The 17,732-nt window shown below is 51.7% G+C and overlaps 1 protein-coding gene across 2 annotated transcripts in view; it reads right to left on the bottom strand.

The window, feature by feature from the left end:
- The window catches only part of Steap3 (STEAP family member 3, metalloreductase), a 43,330-nt gene that overhangs the window by 23,362 nt on the left and 2,236 nt on the right, over positions 1-17,732 (bottom strand). Inside the window, exon 1 of one of the 2 annotated variants that reach the window (XM_005397681.2) lies at positions 15,515-15,612. The exons of the other annotated variant lie outside the window; for it this stretch is intronic. The gene's annotated coding sequence lies outside the window, so the exon portion shown is untranslated. Of the gene's footprint in view, positions 1-15,514; positions 15,613-17,732 lie in introns of those variants that run through there. 2 annotated transcript variants of the gene reach the window in all.

Raw genomic sequence — 17,732 nt, forward strand, 5'->3', positions numbered from 1 at the left:
ACAGGTGGCCCATGTCCTGGAGGTCCCCAAGGCCCAGCACAGCCCCCTTCCTGAGCCTGTGGCCTGAAATTAGGGTGTGATTAATCCTGTCTGAGCCACTGTCTGGGCCAGGCTCCACGCCCGAGGAGGTTCTATTTAGAGATCCATGAGGAAGTGAGGATGGGATCAAATTGCAGCAGGTAACCTGGGCTTAAACCACCTTTGCAAACCACCTTTCCAGGCTGTGGTTAAAGGGCACTGATGCTTGGGCCTGTAACCTTTGGCCCCTGCCCTGGCTTGTCTATCCCTCCTACCTCCTCAGCAAAAAACAGGCTACAATTGTGGTAGGAGCCACGGCTGGCCCACAGGCCTGCCTGCCAGTAACAGCCCAGGCCATTCATGGTGATACAATCTTTTTTGCTTGAGCAGCAACAGCCTTGCAGACATGGATTTGCCTGGGCAGGCCGCTGTTTATCCTCTGGGGGTGGAAACTACCAAAATGCAGCATATACTTTGAGAAGTCATCATATCCTCCTCACCCAGAATTCAGGGATTACCCTAAGTGCTTGGACGGTCCACTATGTTATCCTTTTTTTCCCCTTCAGTGCTGTGGAAACCAGGGCATTGTGTATGCTAAGTTATAATTTTTTATTTTTTGAGACAGGCTCTCACTATGTAGTCCAGGCTAGTCTTGAACTCACTGTGTAGTCCAGACTGGCCTTAAACTCACAGTGATCCTCCTGCCTCAGCCTCCTGAGAGCTGGGATGACAGGCGTGCACCACCACGCCTGGCTTAAATTATGATTTTGTGCAACATTTTCAGAGGTTCTCTACTTCCTCCCTCATTGTCAGGACTTTGTCAAAGCTGTCTGCCTGTGCAAGACCCTTCCCCACAGCCCAGGTCCCTGCTCATTCTCTGCAGACAAGAAATTCCCAGAGCACACTATCAAGAAAGTAAATGATAATCCACAGGATAGAAGGAAAATATGGCCAGTCAAATATCTGATAAAGGGTTGATTTCTACATATATAAAGAACTCCTAACTTACAAATCTATCAAAGACAAATAACATACGTAAAAATGGGCAAAAGATTTGAACAGACATTTCTCCAAGGAGGAAAAGATACTTAGCATAGTTAGCCCTTAGAGAAATGCAAATTAAAAGCACAATGAGGCGGATATAGCTCAGTGGCATAGCGCCTGCCTAGCAAGTGCGAGGTCCTGAGTTCAATTTCCTGCACACATACCAAAAAAGGCACAATGATACCAATTTGATTTAGAGCCACTAGGGTGGCTAGTGTGATAGTAAAAACACTAACAGCAAGTGTTGGTGAGGATGTGGGGAAACCAGAGCCCTCCTACAGTGCTGTGGGAACGTGAAATGGTGCCACCTCTCGGGACAGGGTCTGGTGGTTCCTCAAAGTCTGACCAGTTTCTCTATGACCCAACAATTCACTCTGAGCTACAGTTTCAAGAGAAGAAAACATATCCATATGAAAGCGTGTATTATTGGTAGCCCATTATTCAGGGGACCCAGAAGGTAGAAATAAACCAAACCACCAACTGATGGTTAAGCAGGAGTGGTGTATCCAGATGATGGAAGACTTGCTAGTCATAAAAAGTAAATAAGTGTTAATGCTGCTCCAGCATGGAGGAAGCTTGCAAGTATTATGCTCACTGAAAGAAGCCGGTCAAAACGACCCACATACTGCATGGTCAGACTTATAGAAAGTGTCTATACAAGGCAAATCCATAGAGACAGAAAGTGAAGTAGTGGCTGTCAGGGAATGAAGGGCTGAGGGAAAATGAAGAGTTTCTTTGGAGATGACGAAAATGTTGTAAAACTGATTGTGGTGATGGTCATACAGCTCTGAATATCCTTAAAAACACTGACTAGGCCTGGTGTGGCGGTGCATGCCTGTCATCCTGCACGCCTATAATCCTAGCACTCAGGTGGCTGAGGCAGGAGGATCACCAAGAGTTCAAGGACAGCCTAAGCTACATAGCTACCCTGTCTCAAAAACAAACAAAAACAAAACAACAACAAAAAACCCCACTGACTACATATTTTAAATGGGTAAATTGTAGGGTATGTGAATGATAGCTTTAAAAAGCTGATATGAAAAGGAAAAGTTACTATTAAAGCCTTTATTTAGCCTGCTGTAGTAATGCACACCTATAATCCCAGCTATTTGGGAGGCTAAGGAAAGAGGATTGCAAGTTCAAGGCCAGCCTGGGCAACCTAGTAAGAGCCAAAATAAAAAAAAAAAAAAATGGCTGGGGGCATAGCTCAGAAGTCTCAGGATTTGATCTCCAGTACAAAAAAAAAAAAATTCTCCTCTATTAGAAAATTAGGTGCCACAGATGTATGTGTGAAATAAGAGCAAGTGTGTTTTGGGTGAGCACTTAGGGATATTCCGTGAGTTTAGCGCACGGATTTTGTGACCTCAATATTGCTGGCTCTTCAACCTTCTGAAGCCATTTCCTAGTTTTCCACAAATTTGAGCTTCCTAAGCCCATGCCCTTAGAGAAGCGAGATGTCTGTAACTGGCACTATTAACTGTTGTAGTTGGAGAGATGGTGACTTGGGCTAAAGGATCCTGTTGGCCTCGGAGGGCCCATGGCTGCTGTTCCCACAGCAGCCCATCCGCACCCACCCGTGTAAGCACACAGAAATGCCAGGACCCTGTGACGGAGCCACTTGCTGAGCACTGAGGTCTGGGCCCACCCAGCCTCTCCTGGGGTGGTCAGTGAACAGAACAGATGTGTTCCAGTCGGGGGAGGCCGGAGGCATCATCTATTCACCCAAAATCTTGGGGTTTATATAAGGATATGTGGTTGGAAACAAGCACACAGCTGCAAATTTGCTAGCCGGGGCGTTGGGTCTGATCACTTCCTTGCTATGCTCTGAAATTCACATTGAAATTTAATCCCCTTTATGAGCCCTCAAGAGGTAGACCAGGTGGGACCTTTAAGAGGGAAAGCCACTCATGTGATTAATGGGTTAGTGGATTTTCTCCAAAGTGGGTTTGCTTAGAAACCAGCTGGACTAGGTCTCTTGCCATGTGATGCCCTCCGTCACCTCAGGACTCTGCTAGCAAGAAGGATATTACCACATACAGCCCCTAGACCTTGAACCAGAACTAGGAACCCGAAAGAATCTTTTCTTTATAAAGTATCCACCTTGTGTATTCTGTTATGGCAACAGAAAATGAAATAAGACATCCTTTATTCCCCAAACTCATCCTTTCCCTAATGAGGTGGAGGATCAGATCAACCTAGGAATCTCCCAATTATTCCCCCGGAGCCACAACTGGTCTTTGGGAACTTGGCTAAGTAGGCCAGGCTGCAGCACCCATGTAACCATCAGAATATGGGCTCAGGCTGGGTGTGCAGGTACACCTGTAATCCCAGCACTCTGGGAGGCTGAGGTAGGAGGATTGCAAGTTTGAACTCAGCTTCAGCAATTTAGCAAGATTCTGTCTCAAAATTTTTAAAAAAAGTTTTTAAAAGGATGGGACTTTGGCTTAGTGTGAAGGCTTCTGCTTCAATCCTTAATACAAACAGGAGGAGGAGAAGAGGAAGAAAGGGAGGAAGAAGGGGAGAAAGAGCAGGCTGAAGAAGAGGAGGGAGAGGAAGAAGGAAAAGGGCAAGGAGAGGTGAGCTTAGGATCATAAGTGCATGTCCTGGATTACTCAGGATCAGTCATCTTAGTGAGCTACAGGGTCAGCCAGCGAGGGCGCAGCTTGGATGCAGTCTGAGCACTTGCCAGCCAGGTCACCTGGGAGTCACTTTACCTTTCCGAGCCCAGTCCCCTCCTCTGCCCTGGGGGTGATGGTACTTTAAGGAGTTGTAGTGTGGATGCTAGGAAAGTAAGCAAAGGGCCATGCTGTGGGTCTGTTAAATTCACTCAATTTGCATTTTATTCCTCTCTCTCTAGGACTTTTGAAAAACCCTTTGGTCTGTATAAAGCAGAAGTAGATGCAGCCAAATCAATATAGTGTTCTCCTCCAAAAGGAAAAATGCATTTTAAATTTTTTCTAAAAGTGTGTTGAGATAATGGCCTGGAGGTGCACACACATCTCTCCCAAGCCAGCTGGGGAGAGGAGACGCTGCTGTCTGGGCAGGACTCCGGGGAGGGGGTGGCCAAGCAACCGGGGACTGGACAGAGTCGGGAGAAGCTCACAGTAGGGGCAGAGCACCAGGGTGGCCTGGGACTGAGGCACTGGGCTCCCTGTCCGGGACATCCCTGATGCTGTGGGGTGCCCAGGGCCCCTTTCTTTACCAAGACCCCAGCTCCTGGATCAAGCCCACACTGGGGGCCACTCTGCCTCCACAGCCCTTGAAAGCCACCCCATTCCACTGGCTGGTGCTTTCCCCTTTGCTGTCTCTCTCCACTCCCCAAGCTCCTCAGGGGTGGGAACTGAGCGGAACTCACTTCGGTCACTTGCCCTGCACACATTCGGTTAAGTTGAAGTGCACTGGCTTCACTTGAGGCTTGTGAAACTTACTCCTGAGCTCCATAACTGAATCTTAGATGCTGCTGGTCCTGGAACCACACTTTAGACACCTCTGCAGCAGGTGCTCAATACAGGACCATGGAAGGGGCAAGTGGGTTAGTGAATCACCTCTAGGCAAGAGCCACCACAGACCCACCTTCTCCCAGGTCCCTACTGTAGACCCAGCTCCCAGTCCCCACCCACATAGTGACCCATGGTATCTCTCTCTCCTATGCTCCTCTCAGTCCTCAGGATCAGCTGCACACGCTCCCCACTGCACAGCCCTGGCTGCCCAGAATAGGGTCTTTCTGGTGAGGAGAAGGTAGGCAAGCCCACGGAGGGCTAGGAGGAATGACGTTGGGGATCAAGAAGGTCCTGGGGCTCCAGGTGCCCACCATTACCTTAAGAGGATATGCCCAGAGGACTGGGTATCCTGGCTGACCTATACTCCAGATGGCCAACTCCTATTCAGGATCATTTCAGTGCCTTAATTTGACAGCCTGGTCCAGAAGGACGGTTCATTGGAACAGTTTATTACCACCTGATGCCAGCATACGGGCAGGGGATGATGGTGGTCAGTGCTGATTGGAAAGGGAAAGGAGGTCCATGGACAGCACCAAGGCTAGGGACTGGGAGCAGCAAGGATGCCTGAGAGTCCCCTCACTGCATCTCCAGCCGGCCTCCTTCACACAGGAATCCACGCAGACAGCACCCTCTGGAGCAGCGCAGTGGCTTTGTGGGTTTTCGGGAGAAAGGCGGCTACCCGGGAGGACAGGAGCAAAGTGCTCCAAGGAGGGTAGGACTGGGCACTGTGGGAGCCAGGGAGCAGCGGCTAACTCTGTCCACAGGGCTCGGGTGTGTGGGGGCAGCCAGCTCCCCGCGGGCCAGTTAAGCCAGCCAGGCTGGAAGCCCACTGCTGAATCTTCAGCCTCAGTGTCTGGGGTTGGCTGTTTTCTTGCTTTCCAGGGAGATCTGGAACTGCAAACTCTGGGGCCAGTAGGTCTTGTGGGCTGTGGCTGTGCCTGCCTCTCCCCTTGCCATGGTTTGCAGAATCAGAAAGAAGCCTTGGCCCCGCTCCTGAGCAGGGAGGCACAGGGGCAAGGGAAGGGCAGAGGCAGCTGAGGCACACAGAGGCAGCTCCAGGGTTTCTGTCCAGCAGCTCAGCGGGCCTCCAGTGCCTGAGTCTTGGGCCCCGCAAAGCCCACTTTCTCCTCTGGCCAGTCATGAGTCACCTTTTCCAGGAAGCCTTTGGGGGCCCTTCCTGGGCGCTGGCAGCCTCTTCCTCTGGGCTCTTGGGAGCATGGCACCTGGACTCCTTTCCTGTTGCTCAGCCTGGGAAGGGCCAGGCATTCACTCTCCAACTCTGCCGTGGGTCAGCTCCAACTTTTAAAATAGTCCTGCAGACCTCAAAAGACTGGGTCTGGGAGCAGCTCTTGGCTTCCTCCTGGGCTGGGACAGAGGGGACCTCATGCTCTGGGACTCATTCTGCAGTCCTTTCCATCACTACTGACTGAATCCAACTGTTCACTTGTCTATTACCTCACTGGATAGAGGCCACTTCTCATTCAATTCGGTACCTCGTACACCCAGCTCAGGTCTTGGCACCCAGTAGGTACTCAATTTTGCTTGCAGCTTGAATGATGTAACCTCTGGATTCTGTGGCTGAGGGCAGAGTGTGCTTGTAGCTCCTGGCTGTTTTCCCAAAACCTGTCTGGGGCCCTCAGCACCCGTGATGATGAAGCAACATCAGGAATTTGTAACCTGATTTCAGCCTGTGATACTGTTAGACTTGGCAAACTATTTTGCTGTTTGAGAAACTTACTACCACAAGGCCTTCCCTACAGGTAAGTTCAAATATGGTTAATCAAATAGACTCCTGCAGCTCAGGTCAAAGTAGAAAATCAAACACCAGATCTGGGGAGCCTGGTGGGGGGTACACACGGAAGGAGGATGTGGGGCTGCTGGATCAATGGCTCCTAGGCCTGCGGGCTGGGTTGGGGCACAGCAACCATTTGGGGGGCCAGCCTAGTTCTATCAGGCAGGGTGTCCAGGGAAAGGGAGACCAGCTGTGGCCAAGGGCAGATGTGCCACTTCCTTGGTTCTTCCCAGCTGGGACCAACTTGGTCTACAGCCTCATTTCTGGCCACTTTCTACCCAGATCTGAGGCTTTTTTTTCCTGCTCAGGTCATACAGACCTCAAGTTCTTTCCCTCCAACTGAGGAATTTCAAGTTCAAATAGGAAGGGCCAGATCTTTAAGGCAGAACTGATCTCCCTCCTGTGGCCCCCTTGGCTCTGCACACAGCTAAGAGGATGTCACCAGCAAGCTGTTGTTGGTATCTTCCCTTAGAGGACCAGGGGGGTGAATATCAGGGGGCCCTGGCCCCATAATCTCCATCACTTCTCTTATGATAATATTAATGTTAAACCTAACACTCTTTAATATGAATAATTCACATTTCTCAGACAGGTGAAATGAATAATAATTTCTATAAAGTCTTCCCAACCTATGGATCTGAAATATACTGATACTCCTTTACTTAGTATGGGGCTACATCCAAATAAGCCCATAGCAAGTTGGAAATGCATGGGACCCGCCTCCCCTCCCGAACACCCTTGCTCAGCCTCGCAGCACACTGTAGAGCGTCAGTTGTTTCCCCCACATGATCGAGGGATGGAGGGAGTGGCCAGGAGCTGGAGCTACTGCTCAGCATCAAGGAAGAGCATCTGCATATGCTAAGCCAGGAAAAGATCAATTTCACAACCTGAAGCACTCAGCCAAAATAAACCCTTCTCTTTGTAAATTAAAAAGCAAAATTTGAAATATGATTTCTACTAAATTCACATGGCTTTCATAATTGTATTTTTAAAAGTCATAAGTTAAACCACTGTAAACTGGGAAATGTTAGCACAATCTACACAAAAATCAGGGCCCTCTATGCAAACAGAAGCAGCTGTCAGGGAAGTTGCCTAGTTTCCAATTCCCGGTGACTGCCCAGTGTAGTAACCCAGGGCTTCCCCGGGGCACAAGGTCAGTCTCCCTCACAGAGGAAGTGGGCAGGCACATCCCAGCAGCCAGCCAGTGCCTGGACACATCTGCAATCAGCAAGCGAAACCAGGATGCCAGGTCACACTCCTGTAGTGAGAGGTGATGGCTGTGTGTGGGGGTGTGTGTGGGGGTGTGGCCTGTGGAAGGCTATCAGTACTTCCACTGCAGGTGACAAAAGTGAATCCCAGGCAGGTTAAAGGATTTTCTTCAGACCGCATGGGCTGGCTCTGGCCTGATCTGAGTCCACTGTACCCTAGTCCTGCCCAGTCCCTGCATTCAAGGTGCCTTCCAGGTAGTGAGGTTGGGTGGGTTCTTGTATGGGTGTTACAGGTGGTCCCTTGGTGGGCCCAAGGTTCATGCCTACTCTCTTCCCATCAGCTCACCCTGCTCCTTGCTGAGCTGGTTCTTGGGCTGTTTTTCTAATCTGTGGCCATCGTCTATCCCAGAAACTAAGCCTCAGGCAGCACCATCCCAGGTCTTGCTCTTTCAGGTCTGGGGACCTAGCGCCTGTGTCCCTCTCCCTGCCTGACCCCTATCCTCCTACAGCTGAAAGCAGGGGAGAAGACAGAAGATTCCAGTCTCAAATCAGACTTTAAGAGCTGTGTGACAGCCACACACATCTTAATTGGTGCATTTCTATTTTCTCTGTGGACATTTTCCCTTTCTGATGGACTCTTACAAACATTTTACTGTTACATTTCTTGTAATACTGCCTGGAATCATTATTTAGACATCATAAAAAAATCATTATATTTTTAAAAGGAAGGCGGATATGTTCCCACCATAGAAGACAGAAAGCTCAGGTGCACACACACAAGCCAATGCATGCACAATGTGCAGACACACACACACACACACACACACACACGTGCATGTGCTGTCTGATGGAAAACAGTTTTATCCCCGCACCACTTTACAAAATAAAAGTGAATGTATGATTTATAGGGCTTTTTACAAACATCTAGATTTTCTAATCACTCTAGAAAAATCCGGTTCCATTACTTGCAGCAGCAGTTCTGTGATAAACCAATGTAGAAATGGTTACCAATAAGTAAAGTGTACAATTCCCAACAGGCCTGCATTCTACAGAAATGCACCATAAACATTAATGTTTTTTAAACAACACAAACCAGAATCCACAAAGCTGCTGCTCTCACTCCCTGCAGGCGCCGGGTGCAATAAATCCTTGGACACTTTACCCTGAAAAAGCTCATGACTTAATTGCCTGGACTCCCACCCTTCAAAAAGAGGCCACAAAAATGTGTAGATGAGACAATTTCTCTATTTTGCAAGAACCTCATCATACTGTACTCTTTGCTACCAGTCCTGAGGTGGTGCAGCCCTCTGCAAGCTGTCCAGTTGTCTGGACTCCATGGAGATGAGAGGGGCCACCACTCCCTTGGCCACCTTGGACATGGATCTGTGCCCTAACTGGACTCACCAATGGGCAGGTGCGACATCTGGCCAGTGAGATGAGAAGCTCTCTGGTCCTTTGGCAACTGCAGTGTGAGCTGGGCCACCGCTTCTTTCAGATCCCCAATTTACATCCAGCCTGACTTTGGCTGCTCAGAAGACGAGGGGCCTGCCAGGGCCCTGGGCAGCCTGGCTGCCTCCCCCTCAGCCTGTACTCCACTTGCTGGCCGCAGGGACTTGACCAGGAGTGGTGACTGATGCTTGGTTAGAGAGTGCACTGAGGGAGAGCAGTTCTGGCCTGAGACTTCCTGTTTGGGGAGGAAACCTTGCTGGGGCTGGGGATAATTAGTGGCTCAGACTCCAGTGTCTTCGCTACAGGAACCCAGGCAGGACAGTCAGAAGAAGCCAGGATGCATAAAATGAATAAATATCATCCAACACAGGGCAGACTGCAGTGTGTGTGTGTGAAGGGTTGACTCCTCAGATACAAAGCCAAACATCATAATGGCTGCAGAAAGTGGCAATTTATCAATTTCTTCAAGGGCAATTTATTGCAATCACCACCGCTGCCACTGGCTTAGTGATCATTCTCCAAGCATTTTGTGCCCACAAAGGTTTCGTTGTCATCTTTACTTGTTAGACAGCGCCCACAGTGAAAAAAAAGAGAGACAGAAAAACAGCACTTCCAGAAGGGGAAACCACACAAAATGGTGAAGGCACAGGCATGTGCCCATCTGCTGCCAACGCCTTTTGGTTGGCCCTGGAGGCCACATGTGAAGCCCAAAGGAGCCTGAGGTTTGGAGAGCTCTGTATCATTGCAATGGATTATACCAGGTTTCACTTCAAGGGAATGTATATTTGATTGTTTTCAACTTGTTTAAAACGTAGTGATCATAGAGTAAAGCACTCAGAATAACCCAGGGCATTTGATAACCAGAACACATCCCCCTAGGCTCCAGGAAGGTTTCCTCTAAGATTCCCCAGAATGACCAAAAATTGCAATGTGGCCTGCACTGGCCTAACTGCTGCAGCCCCTACTCTTGTCTTTCTTGTGAAAGAGAAACCGCCCAGGGCAAGGGTAGATTCTGGAATCTTTCTGAAGTCCGGCACAGGCCAGCATGCAGAGACTGACTTTCCCTGCCTCATTCCAGGCCCTGCCCCCTCCCCACTTTCACTGTTACTTCCACCTTTTGTCCTCACATCCTCCTGGGCCATCTGGATCTTCTATCTTTGAAGATGCGGCCCAAGCTCTTGGGCGCTGAAGCACTTGTCTTCCCCTGCAGCTCCTAACCATCTCTCTGCTCTGAATTCAGAGAGGCAGCTATTAGTGCCTGCACTTAGACAGACCCAAGTACAAATTTAGGTTCAGCCACATGCTAGCTGTGTGAGCTTGGGCAGGGTGCTTTCTGTCTCTGTGCTGAGGATTAAGTGAAACAGTGAACTGGAAAGCTTCCAAACACACGACTTCCTTAGAACTGCTCTTTTTTTGCACATGGCCTTGCTTTGCTCAGGCAGCTCCCTGAACCGCTGCTGTGGACAGCTGGGGTCACTGTGGCATCAGCCAAGGGAAGGGATCTGCCCATCCTCAACTCCTTCGAGTCTACACAGCCCCCCCAGTCTCTGCTCACTATGACACTGGCAGACATCTGATGGGACAAAGGGGCTCAGGCAGTGCTTTCAACTGTGAGGGAATCTCAGAACCCACTGGAATAGCTCAGATGTCTGGGCAGCCCCAGGCCCTGCTCCCAAGTTCGATAGCCTGAGGTGCTCAGTACTGTTCCTACTGAAGCTGCTAGGGGGCTTCCAGGTCCCCTTGGAGAAGCGGCCCTGTGCAGAAGCCACACTTCCCTCGGACACTAGAGCTGCAGGTGTAAGCAGAAAGGAGCTGTGACAGCATGCAGTTCCTCAGGACTCCAGGTGGGCTGTGGACCTGCTCCCAGGGGTTTCCTGAGAAACCCTGAGCCCTCTCACTCTCAGAAAACGCCTTCCCTCACTATTTCACACAATCAGAAGCTCAGCAGAAGCTGAGCAAGGGCCACAGGAGGACAAGAAGCAGCCTCCCCAGAACTCAAACTCACAACAGCATAGGCGTGGCCTCCAGTCCCCGCCCTCTGATCCAGGACACTGGAGGACAGAGCTTTCCAGGTGGCTGCCCACTTGGTCCCCACATCACAGGGCATGACTGCTGGGCCCAGCACTGTCCTGCTTCCTTTCCTTCCAGTTCTGGTGTCACCTTATTTCTGCCAATCTGGAACAGTTTCTAAGGGCCTGTCACAGAGAGCCTTGTCTCACCCCCTCTGCTGCTCTGGCCTCACATCCAGACTGGGGTTGGTGGGTCCCCCTCTCCTTGCCACTGAGTGCAATATGCTCCTGACCCATGCATACCTCCAGACAGCCACCGGGGAGCCTCAGCAGAGCCCTCTCCGATGGTAGCAGGCGAGACTCTACCTGGAGGGTCCTGTGTACAGCCACCTTGTCCTCCAGCTGTGCACCCAGAGCCAGTTCACCTGAGAGACCCTCACCCCGATAGCAGGTGACCCATCACCCTCTAGCCCATCAGTAAAATCACAAACCTTACTCAACAGCCAGTCTACAAGCATCAGATGCCCACAGTAACAGGAAGGGTCGCTTCAAGTGTCTCCAGCGTGAGAGTCCTGCTGTGACAGCCCGCACCACACCTGCACTTAGTAGCCTTTCGCCAATCCCCACATTCCTTTACAGTGATGCCACCAGCCTGTGCTATAACCCAGGGGCTGTATTTTTTTCTATCAAGTTTAATCTCCTAATCTGATAGCTCAAGAAGGCTTTAAAAATGGGCTGCTTGGGGCGGGAGTTAGCTCGGTGGTAAAGTATTTGCCTTGGCATGCTTGAAGCCCAAGGGGTTTCCATCCCAGCACAGTAGGGCACTTCTTTTTTAAATGGGCTGTTTGCTTGGATGCCAACCCCACTGTCATTAAGAGGAAGACAGAGGTAGGAATAAAGTACCACCTGACCTCAGAACAACTGCTGCTCACCTGATGCACATTCTGCAGGTGAGACGGTGTCGTATGAGGACAAACTGTGAAAAGCCGAGAAAGGACTGATTCCCCAGCAACAGAACCATGGTTGGTTCAAGGTAGTGTTTCTGAGAGCTGGTAGCATGGGAGGAGGGACTGGGCTGAGCAATAGGGCAGGAGTTTATGATTCACTAGCAGCTCCCGGCGGCCCTGCACACAGCACAGCACTGGGCATCTCCAGTGAAGGAGAAGTGTTGCCTCTTAATCCTTGCTAGCATTTGGGTCCTGAGCTCTGCTAGGGAGGTTTCTGTACTTATATTCAGAAATATAGGGAGGGGTGGGGTGTCTGGGGGTGACAAACGACAACCAAGACACTGATCCTGCCAGAAGTGGGACTCAGCTGGTTTTAGAGTGCTTGGCACAAAGTTAGTGCTCAGTAAATGTTTGTTGAATAAATAAATAATGAAGCAGAGTTTGGACAGGCATGGAGTTTGTGGTTAGGAGTCTCAGGTTTGAAGAAGGCTTGAAAGAAGAGTCTGTCCCTAGGAAAGTTCCATGGTTGTGGAGAATAATACTCTCCATTTCCTAAGAGCCTCGAGGTACAAATGAACTCATGTGGCTGGGCATGGTGACACATACCTGTAAACCCAGATCTTGGGGAGACAGAAGCAGGAGGACTGCAAGTTTGAATCCAACCTGGGGAATTTAATAACTTAGCAAGAGTCCATCTTAAAATTTTAAAAAAGGCCTAGAATATAGTTCAAGGCCCTAGGTTCAATCCCTAGTAGCACACACACACACACACACACACACACACACACACACACACTCACACAAAAGCTCATGAATACACGGCATGGCCCAGGACCCAGCACATGGAAGGCTGAGTGTTCATGTATGAGAACTGTGATTTCAGGTATGATGGCGCTGGTGCACACACACAGATTGGGAAGGCTCAGCAGGCTGGAGTGTGCCTAGGAACTAGGCCTAGGAACTATGAGGGTCCAGTTTGGGAGACGCACAGGAAGTGAGGCTTCTATGGCAGCTCTGCTTGCTGCCTGGTGCCCCACCTGACCCTCTGCCTTCGCCCCTTCAGGCTCTATAATCACCCAGCTTCGCTAACTTGGATGGGGTCCATGGAGATGGGTAGAAGTAGGAAAAGAGGCACATGCCACTGCAACCCCAGAAGGGAGGGAAGGAGCCAACTTGGCCTTAGGTTTTAATAACTACTTACACTGGCAAAATTCCCCATTGTAAATCAGGAAACCCATTCCTGGTCGTGATACTAGAAAGCAATTTCATGGAGTGCTTAAACTTACTCAGCTGCTGCCTGCCCAGCCCAGGAAGCTAGAGCCTCTGTACATGTTAGGGAGGGCAGGAAAGGGTGGACCCAGCTTCAGCTGGAAGGAGGAATTCTAATTCCCAATCGCCTGCTTCCAACCTTATCCACAATCTGCCTGAAAATCACTGCCCACTAAGCTTTTCATCTGCAGGTAGCACAGGGAAAGAAGCAGGTGGCTACGCTTCTCCTCCTGAACCAGACACTGAGGACCTTGGAGGCCTTGGACTCTCTGGGGTTCAGTTGTCTTCTCTAGGGAACCTAGGGGTTCAGATTAGAATAGCAAGAAGTATAAAAGATCCCCTCAGATTAACACTCAACACTAGGGGAAAAGAGAGGAGGGTGATATTTAACGAACTCCCACAATTCAGCATTCAACATAATTAACCCCCAGACAGGCACCATGGTCCCTGCTCAACAGGGCTGTCATGTCCCAAGCCCCTGGCAAGGCTCAGCAATAAAGAAGTTCAGAGGGCTGAGGACTTCAGTATCAGCTGAGATTCAGCTCGGGCCCACCCAGCTCCGAAGCCAGGCTCTCCCTACAGCCAGCCAGCTAGTCTTTGCCTCACCAGGTGCTCAGGTGTCCCGTTTTGGACTCTGGTCAAGAACTTTCACTTTTAAACTCCCTGAGTCCCTGCCTAGCACTCTGATCTCTGATAAGTCTATCAGGGAGGAGCCCTGGGACTCGGACAGGAACCATGAATGATAGCAGTGTCTCCCTCTTGATGTCACTGGGCTGCAGAGGGCACATCTGCTTGGCTGGGCTGGGTCCCGGGGACCTCAGCAGGCTTGGTGCAGGCTGTTCAATCCTCAGCTGACCAGCTCGCCAAGCCTGGCTCCCTGCTGACTGAGGCGAGCACCACTTCCTCCATGTCAACTGCACACCATCCTCCTAGGGTGCCTGGCTGAGGTCTCCTTTAGGAAGCCTTCCTGAACTCCCTCCGTGACACCTTCTGTCCCACTGGGTCTCTTCATCCACCTGACATTGATGAAGTAGCTGCTCCCTGGCACCCCTCTACAGGCCATCGGTGACGGAGATGAGCGTCCAGGTCCAGATTTGGTTAGCTGAAGACAGACCTGGGCATTTGCATTTTTAACAGACCTTGCAGATGACTGAAGGGTAAGACCATTCAGGTCCCACGCCCAGGTAAGACATTCTGGTCCTGCAGACACACGGCCCCCAGCACTGAATGCTGTGGGTGGTGGGCATCCTGAGTACACACAGCTTGTCTGTTCCACCAGCAGGCTCTGCTGGGCTCTCAAGTCTGACAAACCTGTGTGCAAATCCTACTTCTGCAATTTGCATCCTATGTATACTCGCAAAATACTGGGGCTCTCTGAGGTTCAGCACCCCCAGTGTAACAAGAGACAGCAGCAGTGTCTTCTGCTGCGAGCATTAGCTAGATGTTGGGTGCAGAGGCTGATGCAACAAGGGGCCAGGCCCACACAAACACACAATCCATGTTTGCTGTTAGTTAGATCACGGCTGCGCTCTGATGGACAGAAGTACCTCCCCGGGGTCATTTCCAGAACCCCCCGCTTTTGAAGCCTATTTCAGAGGTGGCCCTGGTCACCCGGGAGGCCTCTTGGTGCTCCATGCTAGCACCTGCTCGCATTTTCCCCCTAGATGGAGCTTTCGGCTCCCAAAGGACATTAACAGCCTTCATCTACACAGAGTGACCAAAGTTCTAGCCACACCTGTCCGGGAAGCATGCCCCCACACTTCAGGGAAGAAGGGAGGAGAGGGAACTTCCCAGGCAACGGCACTGCAGGCAGCAGCCGGCAGTGGACAGTCCAGCGTTCTGGGGACGACTGTCCGGTGACCCTGCCACGGTTGGCTAAGAGTCTGGGAGGACTGGGGAGGAAGGTTCCGCCCACAGCCGCCCGCCTTCCTCTCGGACGGGCGGGACAGGGCTCCAGAGCCGGGCACACCGGACCTGAGGTCCTGGCGAGGGCCGCTGGGAGGGGCACGTACGTCTGCACCCGGGCTCCACGCGCCACTCTCCCCACATGGGTCCCCAGCACTGCCCAGGCCGCCGCGCACAAGCGGCTTCCGTCCCTCGGGGAGGAAGCCACAGGGCTGGGGACCGGGACCGGGATCCTCTGGCGCCGGGGCACGTGGCTCGGCCTTAAAGCACGCGGGTCGCTAGACGTGCCGCGACAGCTCAGGGTGCACGCGGGTGGGGTCCCGGGGACAAGGCGCGGCCCACAGCCCCGCAGCGGCCGGGCAGGGTCACTCACCTCTGCGGCCCGCCGCTCCGAGCAGCCTCGGCCGAGCAGGTCGCAGGCGGAGGCGGTGGCTCGGCCGAGCTCCTCCCTCCCCGCGCCCCGCCCGTGCGCCCGGGGGCCGGACCTGCGCGCGGGAGGTGGCCGCCCTCCAGCCCGCCGCGGCTTATCCGGCTCGGCTACCTCCCCCGAGCTGCGATCGTAGTGCCGCAGGGTCTTTGGTCCCTATCCTCCTCCCCCGGGAGGTTCGGAGCCAGCCCCACCACTTCCGTCTGCACACAGTTAAAGTAAGCAGAACTCCCAATGGCTGTTAACCAGGACCCGCTGGGGCTGGGGGACAGAGTGACCTCTACGCTTCCTTAATTGTGGGACATTTCTGTTCCAAGAGCGTTTTATGGCTAAGGCCATCATAGCAGGTCGAGAGGCAGTTTGAGAACGCACAGGTGGACAGAGGCCAAGGCCGTCTGGATTGGACATTTCCCTCCCCTGCCATGAAGGGAGCACCGGAGACCCCTCTTCTGAAGGTGCAGCCAAGCTTCTGTGGTCTGACACACCTGTGTCCCCTTTCACCCTTGGGGAGGACTTCGACCCTTCCCTGTAATAGGCAAGGAAGAAGTCTGGTGGTTGCCTTGGCCCTCCAGGAGCTGCTGGGTACCGAGAGCCCTGGCTCGGCATCTTGGACCCCAGAAGAGCACTGTGCCCTAGAGAAAGTGCCCCTGGGCCTGGGACACTACCCCCTAATACCCCCACACCTGCCCTTAATGCCAGTGCATCCTCTAATGCCACACCTACTGCTGACAGGGACTGGTGAGGAATGTGGATTCTGATGGTTGAGGAGGATACCAATTTCACTTCTTGGAGGCCAAGTGGGGGTTCCCTAGCCCATGGGACTCTTTCTGAAATATTCTGGGGGCCACATTTCACCAATCCCTGATAAGGAGCTTCAGGTTACTCTTAGGAAGTGGAAGAGTCCTGCTTTCCAAGAATTCAAACTGCATGGGGGAGATAAGCCCAAGGGAGGCCAGAGGTAGGGAAGGCAGGCCTCAAAAACGGCCCTACTGTTGGATCCTAAAATGTACAGCAGAGCTGAGGAGGTGGTGTTCAGGCTTTCCCGTGGAGGAAATGCTTCTGAGAGTGCCAGGAGCTCCTGTACCTTCTCAGGGCCATGGCTTCCTCCTGCCCATAACGCCCTGCTCCAGCTCTCTAGTGGGCCAGCCCCAGGACCTGTCAGTTGGTCTTCTTTAGAGATCCTCGTGTCCCACCCTTTCCCAGGACACCACACTCTCTGAGCTTCTGTGACAGTTCTCAGTCACTTCCCTGTGCCAGACCTTGCACCGGGGATACTGGGTCTGGGGAATAGTCTCTGTAGTGGGTTGTTAGTAATTGTTAGGAAAAAAACAAAATCTAGTTTCTAGCACTCCTTGATATTGTTGCTGGCTTAGTAGCTGCTCTTTAAATATCTGCTTTGGCTGGTGGGGATCTCTGAGCATCCTTCTTGCAAGGAGCTTGAGCTTGGAAAATGGAAATGCTCTGGGATCTTCCAGAATCCTTGGAAGGGACCTTGGATTTATCTACTGTCCCTCAGACAGTAGGTGTTTTGTGGATTCCCCAGGGGAAAGGGAGAGGCAGAATGAGAAGGCAAGGAAGGAATGAGGGAGAGAGGAAGGAAAGTAGGCATGGGATCTGGTGTGGATTCGAGCTCTATAGATGTTTCCTGAAGTTTGAGGGTCAATTCAGATGAGCCCTCGTCTGCTCCAGTAGGAGGGTGATACCCTAAGTTTTGCTGAACACTTTTAAGGCCAGTCCCTGGGAGCCAGGCCAAAGTGAGGTAGTCTGTGCTATCCTTGCAAGGCCCTGTCACTCCTCTGCGCAAACCTTCCTTTGGTCTCAGAGTGGAAGCCAAGTTCTGGGAATGGTGGCAAGGCCAGCATAATTAACTGGCTCTTAGCTTCATCTTCTATCGGCCTCTGTTCACACTCTATCTTGCCCAGCTGGCTTCCCTTTCCTTCAAACACATGAGGCAGGGTTCTCCGAAGAGGTTCTCATGCAGGACCACCAATCTGGCCATCCCCTCTGCCTGGTCTCCAGGGGTCCCCATGGCCCCTCCCTTTCTCCAAATCTTTGCTGAAATATCATCATTTGTGTGACACAGGGCTCCTGGCCCCCCTGTTATCCTCCTGTGTATGCCCAGTGCTGATGCCTTGCTGATCCAGCCAATCCATTCTTGCATTCA

The sequence above is a fragment of the Chinchilla lanigera genome, unplaced genomic scaffold, assembly GCF_000276665.1.
Source record: "Chinchilla lanigera isolate Chin_1 unplaced genomic scaffold, ChiLan1.0 scaffold00058, whole genome shotgun sequence".
Lineage (NCBI taxonomy): Eukaryota > Metazoa > Chordata > Mammalia > Rodentia > Chinchillidae > Chinchilla > Chinchilla lanigera.